Consider the following 6,000-nt stretch of genomic DNA (forward strand, 5'->3'; position numbering starts at 1 on the left):
TCATGCATCAAAGTAATTCAACATTTGTTGCGTGCCTGTAACTTGCATTATGGGTTAATTCTCTTTCACTTTCGGTATACAAAAGTAGGTTATTATACATCCTGTCTTTGATTCAAACAAAACATAGATTTTGATGCCAAATCTAGATTGGTTGTTTCTTATATCTGGATGACAATCAATCTTCCTTTTCATAACAAAAGGCTTTCTTTGATACTTTCCTCTCTGGTGTGTAAAGAGAAAAAAATTTTAATTTTCATATTCTAAGACAGGTTTTATATCTGTAATCTTTTGTTTTTTTTTAGGTGGAACACTATTTGCAGAATTAAAAATCTAGATAAATATTTCAAAATTTTGTGTACCATAGCATCCAAAAAACCTGAGGTAGCAAATAGTAGTTTTTTAAAATAATATTTATCAATTTGGGGTTTCCAAATCATTCCATGCAAAATGTAGACTTAGTAAAAATATTTCATTTCAATCTGTTGGTTTTTACCCGTGTAATCATAAAAACTGCTTCAGAACTTTATTTGATGGAAAATTATCAGCATATATATTTGTTTGGATTGTAATTAAATCAACCAATTCATCAGTTATAATGAGATTAAAAATACTAAATACGTTATTTGGCTGAGGATTAACAAAATTTATGCCTGATTGTCCACTAAATTTAGAGGGCCTACAAAAGGAATTGGAGCGATATAATTTACCCATTTGATATTGCTTGTATGTTTTTGAATAGGCCTATTTACATCATTTGCACCAACCTCATTAGCATTATCATCTTAGGTGATAATAACAACAATATGTCTTTACATGTATCACTAACCTATCACTATTATTATCGCTATCAGATTGTAACTGGTTAAAAATGTCAAAATATTCATTTTTTTTAAGTAGATGCCATCTTAAACATAAGAAAACAACTTACATAAAGGTATTATAAAAAAAAACCGCGAAAACTAGCGGTTATTAGTTTATAAATTAATTTATAAAGTGTAGAAATAACATTCAATTTCAAAGACAAGGGTACAACCCGAAATAAACATTTAAAAACTCGTAAAATCACTCATGAACAAGATGAAAACAAATCGCCATACAAACCGTTCGTGGTGTTTTACGTATGATCAAAATACCTTAGAATGTTTTGAAAACTCATTACTAACATAGTGTACTACTGCGGAATAATGATCAACTACATTGAAAAATATTCACCAGAATATTATGACAACGAGTGAATTAAAATCAGACAGACACTTAACATCGGAATATTCTGACAAAGGACTTTTCATATTTGCTACTTCAGAATATTCCGTCATAGTCCAGATAGGGGTTAACATTCATCGAACTCATGGACTACTTTAGTAACTATCTAACCAGAATAGGAAATCCGATAAAAATTAAACTAATGACAACAGACATTAACTCTTCTGCATTTAAGATTACACTTAACATTCACAGATTACTTCAGCAACTACGTAATCAGAATAATAAGACCGAAAAAATTAAACCAATGTCAACAGACATTCCCTCCTCAGTATCTAAGATTTCTCATAAAATTTACCACCCTCAATGATGACTTCAGTCACTATCTAATCAGAATAGGAAAGCCGATAAAAATTTAACCAATGACAACAGTTATTGACTCTTCAGATTACCCCTAACATCCACTGCCCTCAAAGATTACTTCAGTAATTATTTAATGAGAATATGAAAGCCATAAAAATTAAAACAATGACAACACACGTTCACTCTTCAGTATTTTATATTACATTTAACCTCTTACCGGTTTTGTATTTTAACATAAAATAATGATATCTTGATCTATTCTTTTTTTTTACTTATAAACTTTATTTTGACTAATGATGGTCCAGTATACATATAATAAATGGTAATTTTTCATTCAAACACATTTTATTACGTTTACAGAAACCTTATTTGTTTAACCTCCCTTGAACCATGTTAATGAATAATGATCTTGTTTTATTGCCCATAAATATCACTAAATTATATTTAGCTGTAATCAAAATTATTTGCCTTTACTACAAAAAGGTTTTGTAGTAATATTGTGATTGTTTTTAGTAGTTTTTTAGTGTATGAAACATTTTAAAACATGGAGCTACACACAGCCCAACACACACTCTGTATACTGACTGGTCTTTATGCTTTTTATTGTGTGAACACACTACACATCTCCATGAAGAATTTGTTCTTTTGAGATGGATTTTATCAATATTGTAAATTACTATTTATTTTCTTTAATACAAATTTCTGAAAATTATCAATATTAGTTTTTTGTTAATTCTTGGATGATCTTTGCTTGAAATTCCATTTGCTACTAATTGATTTTCTTCCATCAATAATTTTGTTAATATGTAAAGTGATATCCATAAAGATAAACTACACAATCCTGAATGTAATATTCAGGAATTTTCATTAGATATGTTTTTAAATATAATCATAATGTTGCATTTACTTTGACTTAATAAGTTTTACTGATTTGTCTAACAAGCGAGTCACTTTTGGTTAAGACATTTTGAATTAGAATTAAAAAATGCCTTTTTCTGTAATATTGAAAAGACCAGTAAAGTACAATAGACAGACACAGTAACAAGCAATGCAAAATGATTGAAAACTGAACATTTGTCTTCTACCGCATAACAGTTCATTCCCCTCTCTATCCTATACTGACTGTCACTATGCCACGCATTAACATCAACATATATCCAAAGGGAAGCAAAATGAACTATTGCATTTTAACAAAGTACGGTTACAAAAGTTAGACTTACCCTGTCTTTTTAAGTACTCTGTCAAGTTGAAGGATTGTGTTTATGTGTATTTTTCATAACAGAAGGGAAAATTAATCCATTGTTTTTTCCACTATCTGTTCCATTCTTATGATTTGCTGTCTTTATTATAGTTGCTATTTAAGTAAATTATCTGAGTTACAGTACAAACTAGTAAGTGTTACTTTCTCTGAGAATAATAATGGTCGCTATACAACCAGTCCTTGGGTGAACAGAGTGAAAGTGTCACTTGAAAAGCAAAATATAACTTGCATTTTTTTTGTGCTTAGCATACTGAGATGCAACTGTATATCTGGCTAAGTGAAGATTCCAATAGTAAATCACTTTAGTCTGAAAGCTTGGCATGAGTTATTTGTTATTACTGAGAATGGTTATGTGATATCGGTACTGATCTGTAAATCATGTCAAGCTGCAGTATGTCGCTTGATGTAAACTTTCTACTAGAGTTTCTAGATGAGAGAGTTAAACACTCTTTTATGTTCTCAAGAACTTCTGTGGTATATGTTGGTAGTTGACATGGGCCCTTTTGATTCTGTAAATACCCACTCATGAAATTTATATATCAAATATAATGTTTTTTACTTATTAGGAACTATAGATCGGAGAAGTTTCAACTGAAACTCATCTTTCACATGTTTAAAAGATCTATACATGAAATAGGCTACAATTAATACACACTCATTTGTATAAATAATCATATGGTTGACACAAAATAAAAAAAGGATACTGAAATGACACTTGTGACAAAGTTATTAGTGCGGCTTAATCCTGAGCACAGGGTTTATATGTGATTTAAGATAACGCAAGACTACTTTTGCTACAAGTTATACATATTCTTATAAGATCTGAATTCTTTTTTAAAATACTTGTTAGCATAAATAATAAATCTTAAGGGAAATGTAAAATATTAGACATAATTACATAGCGTATTATATTATATTTTAAATTTCAACATTATATTTTAAATAAATAGTTACAGTAAATACATTCACATAAACATAGAATTTATAAATTTTTTTAAACATAAATATTATTGCATTGATATTTGATTTATATATTATACATCATTTCTACATTAATAACAAATTTATTATTTACAAAGAATATACTTTATATCTTTGGTATTTATTATCACATTGTTTTTTGTTTTTATAACATTATATTTTAATAGGTAACATTTATTTATTTATAATTTAAGAACTAATCACTATTATATTAAGTACAGAACAACTTATTGTAGGCCTGAACTGGCCCACTGACACACTATCTAATATTTTCTTGGCTACATACCTAAAGTACTTCTACTCGGTCATAAAATCTTTTTGATCCCCCTTTCTGTTTCTTTAAAAGTTTCAGTCAATTTATTTGTAACAATATTAACACTCTTGGTAATCCTGGTGATCTGTAAACAATCCAAATCACTTGTGTTTCAGAGAAATATTCTACTGTTAATTTTATTAAATTTTTCAAAATTTAATCGTAACATTACAATTTGTGTAATTTCTAGAAGACCTTTTAGAGCTGCATAATTAGGTCAGTAGAACCTGTCACATTTTTCAATGGCTCAAATATTGTACATAAAAATTTGTTTACTGATCAGTGGGTTACGTAGTATAAATTCTACATAAAAATTACACTGAACTTACTTTCTTTGAAGAATTACAGTGAATCCTCTGCCTTATAATCCTGCATGAATGACCTTATGAAATGTAAAACATGCTAAAATCTTACATAGAAAACAGAATGTCTGTTTGTATGTGACACAGTAAATTTGTAATCCTTTAATCAACTGATACCAAAAATAGAGCCTAATATTGACAAAAAACTTATAAATATACTTCTAATATCTTTGTACATTATAGAGTTTAATTTTTTTGAATAATATTTATAATTACTAGTATATACTACCGGTAAATATGGTAGTAGTAGTATGGTAATATATATATATATATATAAAATAACATAACATGTTGTAATTCATAATTATTGCCCAGCAAAAACTACTGATAAATTGATGGAAATTTGTACACATCTTCTGATGAAGTAATTGCACAATAAGAACATTTTTTTGAAATTCTGAATTTAAAGGGTTAAAATGGGGTAACAGAATGAAATTTATTTCATTACTATTTTATTATTTTTTGAATTTCTCAGTAACAAATGAAGATATCAACTTCATTTTTGGTGTGTATAATTTTTATGTGAATATCTGAAAATCAATTTCTAGTTTTCTGAAATTGATCTTGAAAGGGGTGAAGAAAGGTAAAAAAATTTTGAACAATGATTGCAAATTTCCTTTTTTCTGACTATACTAAATGAGATATTCAGTACGTTTGGGCTTGAAAATACTCTTCAGATAAATATCTAAAAACCATTTTTGGATTTTTTGAATTTTATTTTTTAAGGAGTGCGATGGTGTACAGCACAGTGACTCAACCATCACAACCACTGCCACTGCCACTGTATATTTGATACAATTTGCTGCACCTGCCTCTGGTTATTTGACTTAAAACATAAAATAAAATAAAAAATTGATCATGACGGGAAATACAAGCAACCATATATAGCAGGCAAAGCCGGAAAAGGATGCTAGTATATAGTATATATATAATATCACCAGTAAGTGATATGCAATACACATATGCTAGTTCCCTATTCTACATCTGCACCAAAGACGACATTTCCCATGGGCATTGGTAGTTGAAATTTTACTGATGCATTACTTCTAGTGCAAATGATTCTTATTATCTTTTCTTTTTGTTAATTTTTTAAACATAATGTTTTATAAAAAGATAATATGTGACTAGAATGTTAAGTTTTTTCACATTTCATATTAATAATTTATTTTTTATTTTTTATTAGTAAAGCCAAATAGTTGTAGTTCCTTTACTGATCATACTCATTTCAAAAGTAATTTAAAAATAGTTACTGATTTTATTAATATTAAAAAAATAAGAAAATGTACATAAAATTCAAGGGCTTTTACAAAAAAACAAAAAATTGCTAAACTTTCTTATTAAGTAAAATATCGAATTTGTTTTAAGCCCTTACAATTCTTCGGATAAGAGCCTAAAACTTATCCAAGTAAAGTTTTTTGATATCATTAAGCATTGGCCCAGGGAGTGGAAAAAATGGGGTTTAAAAGACAAAAAAAAACTCATACATCCCTTAATAGGCACAGTATTGAATCTGTTTA

The sequence above is a fragment of the Lycorma delicatula genome, chromosome 12 (assembly GCF_047948215.1).
Source record: "Lycorma delicatula isolate Av1 chromosome 12, ASM4794821v1, whole genome shotgun sequence".
Lineage (NCBI taxonomy): Eukaryota > Metazoa > Arthropoda > Insecta > Hemiptera > Fulgoridae > Lycorma > Lycorma delicatula.